The sequence below is a fragment of the Oncorhynchus mykiss genome, chromosome 17 (genome assembly GCF_013265735.2).
Source record: "Oncorhynchus mykiss isolate Arlee chromosome 17, USDA_OmykA_1.1, whole genome shotgun sequence".
Lineage (NCBI taxonomy): Eukaryota > Metazoa > Chordata > Actinopteri > Salmoniformes > Salmonidae > Oncorhynchus > Oncorhynchus mykiss.
The window spans coordinates 57720417-57734051 of NC_048581.1; the positions used below are offsets into that span (position 1 = coordinate 57720417).

The 13635-nt window shown below is 41.8% G+C and overlaps 1 protein-coding gene across 2 annotated transcripts in view; it reads left to right on the forward strand.

Moving 5' to 3' along the window:
* The first annotated feature begins 3254 nt into the window (after positions 1-3254).
* The window catches only part of LOC110494196 (timeless circadian clock), a 34060-nt gene continuing 23679 nt past the window's right edge, over positions 3255-13635 (forward strand). The window contains exon 1 of one of the 2 annotated variants that reach the window (XM_021569031.2): positions 3255-3364. The gene's annotated coding sequence lies outside the window, so the exon portion shown is untranslated. Of the gene's footprint in view, positions 3365-5049; positions 5250-13635 lie in introns of those variants that run through there. The other variant, XM_021569029.2, reaches the window with a different exon arrangement.

Below are 13635 nucleotides of genomic sequence, written 5' to 3' on the forward strand. Positions count from 1 at the left end.
TGGGAGCACAAGCTGTTCCGGAAGACTGTGTGATCAAGCTCTCCGCAGCCGATGTGAGTAAGACCTTTAAACAGGTCAACATTCCTGACATACAGGACCTCTACACCAGGCGTTATCAGAGGAAGACCCTAAAAATTCAAAGACTCCAGCCACCCTAGTCATAGACTGTTCTCTCTGCTACCGCACGGCAAGCGGTGCCGGAGCACCAAGTCCAGGTCCAAGAGGCTTCTAAACAGCTTCTACCCCAAGCCATAAGACTCCTGAACATCTAGTAAAATGGCTACCCAGCCTATTTGCATTGCCCCCTCCCCCTCTTTTACACCGCTGCTACTCTCTGTTGTTATCATCTACTGTATGCATAGTCACCTTACTAACTCTACCTACATGTACATATTACCTCAACTAACCGGTGAGCCCGCACATTGACTCTGTACTGGTACCCCCCAGTATATAGTCTCGCTATTGTTATTTTACTGCTGCTCTTTAATTACTTGTTACTTTTATGTCTTATTCTTACTCATATTTTTTTTTAACTGCATTGTTGGTTAAGGGCTCGTAAGTAAGCATTTCACTCTTTTATTTGGCGCATGTGACTAACAACATTTGATTTGATTTGATATATTGTGCACTAGTTGTTGTTTACAAATATACATAGGCCGTCACCCTGTGTCTTACCAGAGGCTGCTTTCTATCCTGCCGATAGAGTGCATAACCCGCCAGCTGTATGTTATTATGTTGTTGTTCAGCCACAACTTGGACACGTGTCCAGCATGACTTCTGCCACCTTAAAACAACTGGAAACTTGGAACTGGGAAATCTCAGACTTCAGTTCAAGACAACTGGGAACGAGCTCCGACTGGGAAAATAAATTTTGAACGGTCATCAAACTCGGAATTACAAACAGGGTACTCGGCCTCTTTCTAGAGCTCCGACCTGAAGACCACTGACAACCTTGTTTTTTTTGAGTTCCCAGATGTATTGAAAGCACCTTTGATTCCAAAATGTTCCCACAAGAAGGACCGCCGCATTGCCTTCCTGTTCAAGTGAGCACAGCACAACAACACTGAGTCCAAAAATGTATGGTTTGCTGCTGCATAAATGAGCTAATTTGCTTTTCTTGACCAGGAGAGGATACTATACTGTATAATGTGGTAGGGTCTGTAACTATGTTTGCCAGTGACAGTCTCCTCCCATTGACATATTCATTTTCAACAAAAAGTTCAGTAATAGACCCATGTAATTCCAGTTGATATTGCGAGGGTTGTTTTTTGTTTTGACGCCACCGTTATAGTGCAATTAATCTATTGTTTATTGTTGTGTTGTGTAGTGGCATTGCTGGCATGCATCTTTAAAAAAATAGTTTAGTTTGTCCTACCAAGATTGACCAGTGGAGACACCTCAGAGGAGGAAAGGGGGAGTACCATCCTCCGTAGTGAATTTCATAAAAATGTATATTGTAAAACATAAAAAAGTTATTATTTTTAGATAAAACTATACTAAATATAATCACGTCACCAAATAACTGATTAGCATCAACAGCACTCTGTAGGGTAACACCATGGTATAGCCGGAGGACAGCTATCTTCCGTCCTCCTCTGGTTACATTGACATCAATCCAAACCTAGGAGGCTCCATAGACTTACACAGTAATTAGGGTAGCGCACAATTGGCCCAGCGTCGTTAGGGTTTTGCCGGGGTAGGGCGTCATTGTAAATAATAATTTGTTCTTTACTGACTTGCCTAGTTACAGTAAATAAAGGTTAAATTAAAAATGAAAATAAACTTCCGGAGGATGTCCTCCAGCCTATCAGAGCTCTTGCAGCATGAACTGACATGTAGTCCACCCAATCAAGGGATAAGAGAAATAATCTAGTACTGAAAGCACAAGCTACAGCTAGCTAGCACTACAGTGTATAAAATGTGATGAGTAGTTGACTCAAAGAGAAAGACAATAGTTGAACAGTTTTGAACAAATTAATTTCTTCCAAAATGAAGAAGCAAGAAAGAAATAGAGCTAGAGAGTAATTGTTTTCCAGTTTCACTTAGCTAGCAAATACAGCTAGTTAGTTTAGCCTACTGAAACACCCTGCTCAAACAGAGGGATGCTATGTTATCTAGCTGGCTATGACTTCCCAACACAACTCTTCCAAGTCAAGGTAAGCTTTTAGTTGTACTACTTTATTGTCACCGGGGCCCACCGGTGTAACCACTTACTGAGTGTACACTACCTTTACTGCATGATTGTAGCAGTGACTTTTATTTAGCTAATATGGTGACAATGATGTAGGCTGTGTGTGGAAAGTTTTTTTTGCCTGTTCGCATGCAGCTGATGTGTTGTGCATTGAAGTCCACAAACGAAGGCAACAGAAAGAATACAATGTGGCTGTTATGAGAGTGAACAGTGTTTACTCAATCAGGGGTGTATTCATTCCACCGATTCTGTTAATACATTTCTTAAACGGAACAAAACGGGGATAAACATACCTTTATGTGTCCAATAGAAACTCCTCGTTTTGCAACTGTTGGACTAATGATTACACCCTATATCAGCTAGATGCAGGCAAGAGTGTGCAAGGCGGTATTGAATGTCACGGTCTGTCACCTCAAATGTGTCTCTCGACCTGTGTGTGCACCTAAGTTCATCAGGATTCAAGGTAAGACCCAAGTGCAGACTGTGAAGTAACAATGTTTATTGTAACAAATGACAGGTCAAGGGAGGCAGGGGTCGATAATCCAGAGGAGAGGCCAAGGTACAGGACAGCAGGCAAGGTCAGGTCAGGCAGAGGTCGGTAATCCAGAGGTGGAGCAAAGGTGCAGGCGGGTACAGGGTCAGGACAGGCAAGGGTCAAAAACCAGGCGCCCGAGGAAAAACCACAACTGGGGAAACCCAGGCACAGAAACAAACCACTGGTTGACTTTATCTGGCACAGACAGTCAGAAAACACAGGTATAAATACCCAGAGGTTAAGTGGGGAAGATGGGCCACACCTGACGGGGGTGGAGACAAGCACATGGACAGGTGAAACAGATCAGGGCGTGACAAAGTTGTAAACTTTCATAGGCAAGGTTGTAGCAACCTCATGATGGGTATTGGGAAAATTTGAGTATCATGTGGAGCCTAAACCTATCGCTGTTACATTGAACTGGGTGAATGGAATATGAATGAGAGTCCTCCAATATTCTGTAATAGAAATAAGGCCATGCTCAGAATCGTCCTCTCTCATCTTAAACGGCACTGACGGCCACTGAGATCGACATGCTAAAATCGCCACTGAGTTTGAGTATCCCGGATTTACGTTTACTATGTTATGTCTAGTCTATGAGAAGAGGCTGAATCTTCGTATTCTGATAGCAGAAGTTGCATGTAAGTGTCAAGTGTGGACAGCCTGAGTAGGCAGTAGTTATACAATGTAGCAAGCTACCAGGTTTTGATCATTGTGTGTGTTGGTCCCTTTAAGAACGAACCAATAGTGTGAATATCCGTCTAGACAGTTCTTAGGAAATAGGAATCCAGTTTTTCGTGAATGCGAAACGGGACAGGACAAGCCGTTGACGCTTAGGAGAACGGTGTGAGAGGGTGGCCCCTCACCGGAAATGGAGTCCCTAGAGAAAGCAAGAACAAGATGGTTGTCAGGAGAAGTGCTGTACTATCATAAGGAGATGTATACTTGGAAAATGGAGGGAAAAAGAGAGGGAGAGAGGGAAGAAGAGGGTGTGCTTGAGTCAGATAAAAAATTGTGGGGAAAAGTGAGATGGTTTGTTAAAGAAGAATGTTAGAAAGTGTAAGCAGAGGGAGCTGAAGACAGGAGGAGAAATGGACATGAATGAGGGTGAAATATCGGAGGTGGTAGGTGTGAAGTTATCAGAGACAGAGGTATGCACCAAGGGTCAGGAAAAAAGATGAGTCTGTGGCAGTAGGAGTGAAGTTTATGGAAAAAGTGGACTCTTGCTTTTCGGCTAATCCATTTGTGGTTTCACGGTGGGTGAAAAAAAGAGTTGGGTCATGTGGAATCGGGGAGGGTAACCAGAAGTGGTCTGGTGATATTGTTTGTATTTCTGTTGGTCAGAGGGAGAAGGTGCTCGGAGTAAAACAAATCCCCAAAAAGTGAATTGTTTCACTCACTCTCAAGGAAAGGGCACCAATGAAAGGAGGGATAACTGGGTAGCAGTAAATATAAAAGTTGACCAGTTGAGGGGAAAGATTCCCGCTGTATGTGATGCTCGTCGTTTGATGCAACGCAGACAGGGTGGGGAGAGTGAGGAAACAGAAGTCATTGTTTGTTCTTTTGAGTTTTGAAGTTGTCTTTGCCCGACAAAGTGAAGTTAGGATATATAAGTTAAACTGTACGAGTGTATGTGCCGAATACATTACGATGTTACATGTGTCAAGCTTATGGGCATGTGGCAGCAGTGTGTAGGAGCTCCCTCCAAGGTATGAGAAGTGTGCAAAAGGGCATGAGACAAAGGAATGTGTAGTATTGGGGAAAGTAGCGGAATGTGTTAATTGTAGGGGTGCCCATGGGGCTGGGGATCAGAAATGTCCTGTGCGAAAGAGGCAGATTGAGGTTTCCAGGGTTAGAGTAGTGCAGAAGTTGTCATAGGTAGTGAAGAAAGTAGAGGAAGATGGGTTGGGGGGGAGTGGTAGAGATATACCAGTACAGGGGGATAGGACAAAAAGTTATACGTTTCAGTAAGATTGGATTTTTGGCATTTATAGCAAAGGTTATCAACTGTACTGCAGGGATGGAATGGAAGTCGCAGAAAATGTAGGTTGTGGTGGCATCAGAGAGGTATTTTGGTGTGCGAGACTTGACATCAAAAGAGTTACAGGGTGTGTTAAGTGGTGGTGTCCCATCCTTTCAGGATGGTGGCATGAGGTAGGAATAAATACATTTAATCAGTGGAGTAGGGTGGTATTCATTTAATTTTATATAATTTTGAAATTGTTAAATGGTAGGGTATTTATTGATAAAAAAAAATATTTTCAAGCAAAGAATAAGGGAGTTGTACTCCAGTCTAGTAGGTGGCGGTAATGCAGCATATGGGATGCCAACCGACGTTAAACGTCATAGAAGAAGAAGAACATCCGTCTAGAATCGTCACGAATAGTTTAGGCGCTAAACTGGACAGTGCATTTGGACTTCTCTTATTGTGAAAATGGCATTTTCATTACTTAGCTAATATCTATAGAAATATATTAATAACTGTAGTCAGAACACAGAGGTCCATTTTACCATCACCGCGGTCTGGTATGTATAGTTGCCAACTTTGTGTGATTGAATGATTGTGTAAACGAACGTTAGTATTTTTTGCTAGCTTAGCTAATTGAGCAAACACCGCATCGGCAAACGATGGAATTGCTTGTTTTAAAAAAAAATCACTTATAAATCATGTTATAATGTGTGCGTGTCATACCTGTTTAATCTTCCATAACAGTGGAGTGAAATGCATTGATAACATTTGCTTCATTTAGCTAATGTTCCCTGGCCAACCACGCTGGTCAGGTCATACCTGTCCAGTTTATACAAACTTGTGTGCTTGTATCTTCCCGCCAGGAGTCGTTTACTAAGCACTGAATGTGTGTTGCATCCAGTTACAAGTACAACTGCTATTCTGTGATCATCCTACATTCAGAAGCGAAATCACCCCATTTAGAACCAATCAGTCGATATAATCGACGCGTAATGAATCAGACAGTGGGGCGCTGCCTGACCCACTAGTTCAGAAGGTTCACATCAACGTTTCATATCGTAATTTCCGAGTAGGCTGTAATTATGATTTTTTTTATTGTGCTGTAACTAAACTAGACTTTCTTATGATGTCCTTTCCCTTCGTCAGAAAGGTACGTAATTGAATTTTAAGTGTTTTTACCCCGGGATAGCCGGCTAAAATGACCCATAGTAGGGAAGAACATTTTTGAGTGCAATTCGATCTACAGTACATCTACATCTCGATATGAAACGTTGATTTGAACCTTCTGACCAACTAGTGGGCCAGGCGGCGCCCCACTGTCTGATTCATATCGCTTGATTTCTGATGACAGTTGTCGATTATATTGACTGATTGGAATTGTATCGGGTGACTAAATGCTGTCCCTGTTTTTGCAGTTTTTTTACTAATACATTTTTTTTAATACACAATTATTTGATTTAATATGACTAGCTGAGTTGTAGAAATGTCCAGGTGGGAAGTGTGGTCAAGGTTTAAAATCAGATACAAAATAAATAAGTAGGTGGGGTTTATCATAAATAAAGGTGAAATAAAAAATCACTCTGTGGCTGTCTTAACTAGCTAGTGACGACTTTGCTGTCAGCAGAAATAGTACTTCAATACTTTGCAGCGTTATTATAATATTATTAAGTGTCTGAGATGATAATCATTTTAGCAGGGGTTCATCCCTAAGAATGGGCCTGCCAATCTTTACACTCATACTGCCAAGTCCCAAAAGTAAATATGTTTTTTGGAAAACAGACTGACACATTGTCAGCTGGTTGGCAAAATATACAGTGCCTTGCGAAAGTATTCGGCCCCCTTGAACTTTGCGACCTTTTGCCACATTTCAGGCTTCAAACATAAAGATATAAAACTGTATTTTTTTGTGAAGAATCAACAACAAGTGGGACACGATCATGAAGTGGAACGATATTTATTGGATATTTCAAACTTTTTTAACAAATCAAAAACTGAAAAATTGGGCGTGCAAAATTATTCAGCCCCTTTACTTTCAGTGCAGCAAACTCTCTCCAGAAGTTCAGTGAGGATCTCTGAATGATCTAATGTTGACCTAAATGACTAATGATGATAAATACAATCCACCTGTGTGTAATCAAGTCTCCGTATAAATGCTCCTGCACTGTGATAGTCTCAGAGGTCCGTTAAAAGCGCAGAGAGCATCATGAAGAACAAAGAACACACCAGGCAGGTCCGAGATACTGTTGTGAAGAAGTTTAAAGCCGGATTTGGATACAAAAAGATTTCCCAAGCTTTAAACATCCCAAGGAGCACTGTGCAAGCGATAATATTGAAATGGAAGGAGTATCAGACCACTGCAAATCTACCAAGACCTGGCCGTCCCTCTAAACTTTCAGCTCATACAAGGAGAAGACTGATCAGAGATGCAGCCAAGAGGTCCATGATCACTCTGGATGAACTGCAGAGATCTACAGCTGAGGTGGGAGACTCTGTCCATAGGACAACAATCAGTAGTATATTGCACAAATCTGGCCTTTATGGAAGAGTGGCAAGAAGAAAGCCATTTCTTAAAGATATCCATAAAAAGTGTCGGTTAAAGTTTGCCACAAGCCACCTGGGAGACACACCAAACATGTGGAAGAAGGTGCTCTGGTCAGATGAAACCAAAATTGAACTTTTTGGCAACAATGCAAAACGTTATGTTTGGCATAAAAGCAACACAGCTGAACACACCATCCCCACTGTCAAACATGGTGGTGGCAGCATCATGGTTTGGGCCTGCTTTTCTTCAGCAGGGACAGGGAAGATGGTTAAAATTGATGGGAAGATGGATGGAGCCAAATACAGGACCATTCTGGAAGAAAACCTGATGGAGTCTGCAAAAGACCTGAGACTGGGACGGAGATTTGTCTTCCAACAAGACATTGATCCAAAACATAAAGCAAAATCTACAATGGAATGGTTCAAAAATAAACATATCCAGGTGTTAGAATGGCCAAGTCAAAGTCCAGACCTGAATCCAATCGAGAATCTGTGGAAAGAACTGAAAACTGCTGTTCACAAATGCTCTGCATCCAACCTCACTGAGCTCGAGCTGTTTTGCAAGGAGGAATGGGAAAAAATGTCAGTCTCTCGATGTGCAAAACTGATAGAGACATACCCCAAGCGACTTACAGCTGTAATCGCAGCAAAAGGTGGCGCTACAAAGTATTAACTTAAGGGGGCTGAATAATTTTGCACGCCCAATTTTTCAGTTTTTGATTTGTTAAAAAAGTTTGAAATATCCAATAAATGTCGTTCCACTTCATGATTGTGTCCCACTTGTTGTTGATTCTTCACAAAACAATACAGTTTTATATCTTTATGTTTGAAGCCTGAAATGTGGCAAAAGGTTGCAAAGTTCAAGGGGGCCGAATACTTTTGCAAGGCACTGTATGCATTTGCATTGGAGCCCTTATGTCTTGACTGAATAATGCTATCAAAAGGATAACATCAAATCAACATAATTTAGGCTGCCTAGTCATTTGCCTCAAGTGTTAGGTCCCATCATGGTGTGTACATCAAAGCCTTGTCGTAAATACTTAGGCTGTTACATAGCCAGTCATCTCCATTTTAAAGTTAATGACTTCATTTGATTGCAGTGCAGAATAGTCTTGGGCCAGAATATAAGCAACTCTTTTTATCACTGTGTTTTCAAACCGTTAATGCACCAATAAATTGCCTTTTGTGCCCAAGTTGAGTGGTATGTTACGCCCTTGCTCAGTCGAAGTCAAGTCTCCCTTGTGTAACTTCTCACCGCTTGGTTCTGTTTCATATTTGCCTGTCGCACAGCACTTGTTTCTGGCCAGCCATAGTTATATGACGAGGGTCTCGTTACATTATTTTCCTCTGATTTGTCAAATTTTCTACGGCTGGCCATGCTTTCCACCTGGCAACCCCTACTCCGTACCCCCCACAGCAACTTGCCCAAGCCTCCCCATTTCTCCTTCACCCAAATCCAGATAGCTGATGTTCTGAAAGGGCTGCAGAACCTGGACCCCTACAAATCAGCTGGGCTAGACAATCTGGACCCTCTCTTTCTAAAATAATCCGCCGCAATTGTTGCAACCCCTATTACTAGCCTGTTCAACCTCTTTCGTATCGTCTGAGATCCCTAAAGATCCCTGCCTTTCTAAAGTCTTCAAAAGCCAAGTTAACAAACAGATCATCAACCATTTTAAATCCCACTGTAACTTCTACGCTATGCAATCTGGTTTCCGAGCTGGTCATGGGTGCACCTCAGCCATGCTCAAGGTCCTAAACGATATCATAACTGCCATCGATAAAAGACAATACTGTGCAGCCATCTTCATCGACCTGGCCAAGGCTTTCGACTCTGTCAATCATCGCATTCTTATCGGCAGACTTTCTCAAATGACTGCCTTGTCTGGTTCACCAAGTACTTCTCAGAATTCAGTGTGTCAAATCGGAGGGCCTATTGTCCGGACCTCTGGCAGTCTCTATGGAGGTGCCACAGGGTTCAATTCTCGGGCTGACTTGTTTCTCTTTATACATCAATTAGAGGTCAACCGATTAATCGGAATGGCTGATTAATTAGGGCCGATTTCAAGTTTTCATAACAATCGGAAATCTTTTTTTTTTTTTACGCCGATTTTGCAGATTTTATTTATATATATTTTTACACCTTTATTTAAGTAGGCAAGTCAGTTAAGAACACATTCTTATTTTCAATGACGGCCTAGGAACGGTGGGTTAACCTGTAGTGACACCCCATCCCCTGAACGGGACCGTTGTCATCATCTGACACTAATTAGCATAACGCAACGGACATAAATCTTCCTAGAAAATCTTCCTATTCATGAAAATCACAAGTGAAATATATTGGAACACAGCTTAGCCCTTTGTTAATCACCCTGTCATCTCAGATTTTCAAAATATGCTTTACAGCCAACGCTAGACAAGCATTTGTGTAAGTTTATCATAGCCTAGCATAGCATTATGCCTTGCTAGCAGCAGACAACCTTGTCACGGAAATCAGAAAAGCAATCAAATTAAATCGTTTACCTTTGATGAACTTCGGATGTTTTCACTCACAAGAATCCCAGGTAGACAGCCAAGTTCATTTTTTCCCAAAATATTATTTTTGTTGGAGAAATAGGTCCGTTTGTTCTTCACGTTTGGCTGAGAAATCGCCCGGAAATTGCAGTCACCACAACGCCGAAAAATATTCCAAATTAGCTCTATAATATCGACAGAAACATGGCAAACGTTGTTTAGAATCCATCCTCAAGGTGTTTTTCTAATATCTATTCGATAATATATCCGTCGGGACATTTCGTTTTTTCACTAGGACCGATTGGAGTAATGGCTACCTCTATATTTTACGCGAGAATCTCTCTGAGCCACCATGTGACCACTTACGCAATGTGGCCGCCTACAGCTATTCTTCAACAGAAATGTGTAAAACTACGTCACAATGCTGTAGACACCTTGGGGAATATGTAGAAAGCGTAAGCTCGTTGATGGTACATTCACAGCTGAATAGGGAGTCATTGGAACGCAGCGCTTTCAAAACCTGGGGCACTTCCGGATTGGATTTTTCTCAGGCTTTTGCCTGCAACATCAGTTCTGTTATACTCACAGACAATATCTTTACAGTTTTGGAAACGTTAGTGTTTTCTATCCAAAGCTATTCTAGCATCTTTTCCTGACAAAATATCCCGTTTTAAAACGGGAACGTTTTTCTTCCAAAAATGAAAATACTGCCCCCTAACACCAAGAGGTTAACTGCCTTGTTCAGGGGCAGAACGACAGATTTTCACCTTGTCAGCTCTGGGATTCAATCTTGCAACTTTACGGTTAACTAGTCCAACGCTCTAACCACCTGATTACATTGCACTCCACGAGGAGCCTGCCTGTTATGCCAATGCAGTAGAAGCCAAGGTAAGTTGCTAGCTAGCATTAAACTTAACAATCAATCATAATCACTAGTTAACTACACATGGTTGATGATATTACTAGTTTATCTAGCGTGTCCTGCGTTGCATATTATCAATTCAACGCTGGGGGATGATTTAACAAAAGTGCATTTGCGAAAAAAGCACAACCGCTGCACGATTGTACCTAACCATAAACACCAATGCCTTTCTTAAAATCAATACACAGAAGTATATATTTTTAAACCTGCATATTTAGCTAAAAGAAATCCAGGTTAGCAAGCAATATTAACCAGGTGAAATTGTGTCACTTCTCTTGCATTCATTGCACGCAGAGTCAGGGTATATGCAACAGTTTGGATAGCCTGGCTCATTGCAAACTAATTTGCCAGAATTTTACATAATTATGACATAACATTCAAATCAAATCAAATTTTATTTGTCACATACACATGGTTAGCAGATGTTAATGCGAGTGTAGCGAAATGCTTGTGCTTCTAGTTCCGACAATGCAGTAATAACCAACAAGTAATCTAACTAACAATTCCAAAACTACTGTCTTGTACACAGTGTAAGGGGATAAAGAATATGTACATAAGGATATATGAATGAGTGATGGTACAGAGCAGCATAGGCAAGATACAGTAGATGGTATCGAGTACAGTATATACATATGAGATGAGTATGTAAACAAAGTGGCATAGTTAAAGTGGCTAGTGATACATGTATTACATAAGGATACAGTCAATGATATAGAGTACAGTATATACGTATGCATATGAGATGAATAATGTAGGGTAAGTAACATTATATAAGGTAGCATTGTTTAAAGTGGCTAGTGATATATTTACATCATTTCCCATCAATTCCCATTATTAAAGTGGCTGGAGTTGAGTCAGTGTCAGTGTGTTGGCAGCAGCCACTCAGTGTTAGCGGTGGCTGTTTAACAGTCTGATGTCCTTGAGATAGAAGCTGTTTTTCAGTCTCTCGGTCCCAGCTTTGATGCACCTGTACAGACCTCGCCTTCTGGATGATAGCGGGGTGAACAGGCAGTGGCTCGGGTGGTTGATGTCCTTGATGATCTTTATGGCCTTCCTGTGACATCGGGTGGTGTAGGTGTCCTGGAGGGCAGGTAGTTTGCCCCCGGTGATGCGTTGTGCAGACCTCACTATCCTCTGGAGAGCCTTACGGTTGAGGGCGGAGCAGTTGCCGTACCAGGCGGTGATACAGCCCGCCAGGATGCTCTCGATTGTGCATCTGTAGAAGTTTGTGAGTGCTTTTGGTGACAAGCTGAATTTCTTCAGCCTCCTGAGGTTGAAGAGGCGCTGCTGCGCCTTCACAATGCTGTCTGTGTGAGTGGACCAATTCAGTTTGTCTGTGATGTGTATGCCGAGGAACTTAAAACTTGCTACCCTCTCCACTACTGTTCCATCGATGTGGATAGGGGGGTGTTCCCTCTGCTGTTTCCTGAAGTCCACAATCATCTCCTTAGTTTTGTTGACGTTGAGTGTGAGGTTATTTTCCTGACACCACACTCCGAGGGCCCTCACCTCCCTGTAGGCCGTCTCGTCGTTGTTGGTAATCAAGCCTACCACTGTTGTGTCGTCCGCAAACTTGATGAATGAGTTGGAGGCGTGCGTGGCCACGCAGTCGTTGTACAATGTAACAAGAATATTTAGACTTAGGGATGCCACCCGTTAGATAAAATACCGAACGGTTCTGTATTACACTGAAATAATAAACGTTTTGTTTTCTAAATGATAGTTTTCGGATTTGACCATATTAATGAATAAAGGCTCGTATTTCTGTGTTATTATGTTATAATTAAGTCTATGATTTGATATTTGATAGAGCAGTCTGACTGAGTGATGGTAGGCAGCAGCAGGCTCGTAAGCATTCATTCAAACAGCACTTTAGTGCATTTTGCCAGTAGCTCTTCGCAAGCACAGCGCTGTTCATGACTTCAAGCCTATCAGCCTAATGGCTGGTGTAACCGATGTGAAGTGGCTAGCTAGTTAGCGGGGTGCGCGCTAATAGCGTTTCAAACGTCACTCGCTCCGAGACTTGGAGTAGTTATTCCCCTTGCTTTTGTGGAGCGATGGGTAACGCTGCTTGTGGCTGTTGTCGTTGTGTTCCTGGTTCGAGCCCAGGTAGGGGCGAGGAGAGGGACGGAAGCTATACTGTTACACTGGCAATACTAAAGTGCCTATAAGAACATCCAATATTCGAAGGTATATGAAATACAAATGGTATAGAGAGAAATAGTCCAATAAATACTATATTAACTACAACCTAAAACCTCTTACCTTGGAATATTGAAGTCTCATGTTAAAAGGAACCACCAGCATTCATATGTTCTGAGCAAGGAACTTAAACGTTAGCTTTCTTACATGGCACATATTGCACTTTTACTTCTCAAACACTTTGTTTTTGCATTGTTTAAACCAAATTGAACATGTTTCATTATTTATTTGAGGCTCAATTGATTTTTATTGATGTATTATATTAAGTTAAAATAAGTGTTCATTCAGTATTGTTGTAATTGTCATTTATTATAAATAAATAAATCGTCAGATTAATCGGTATCGGCTTTATTTGGTCCTCCAATAATCGGCATCGGCGTTGAAAAATCATAATCGGTCGACCTCTAACATCAAAGATGTCGCTCTTGCTGCTGGTGGTTCTCTGATCCACCTCTACGCAGACGACACCATTCGGTATACTTCTGACCCTTCTTTGGACACTGTGTTATCAAACTTCCAGACGAGGTTCAATGCCATACACCCTCGTAAAACTAACTATCCTACCGATCCTTGACTTCGACGATGTCATTTACAATATAGCCTCCAACACTCTATTCAGCAAATTGGATGCAGTCTATCACAGTGCCATCTGTTTTATCACCAAAGCCCCATATACTACCCACCATTGCGACCTGTATGCTGTTGTTGGCTGGCCCTTGCTTCATATTCGTCGGCAAATTCACTGGCTCCAGGTCATCCATAAG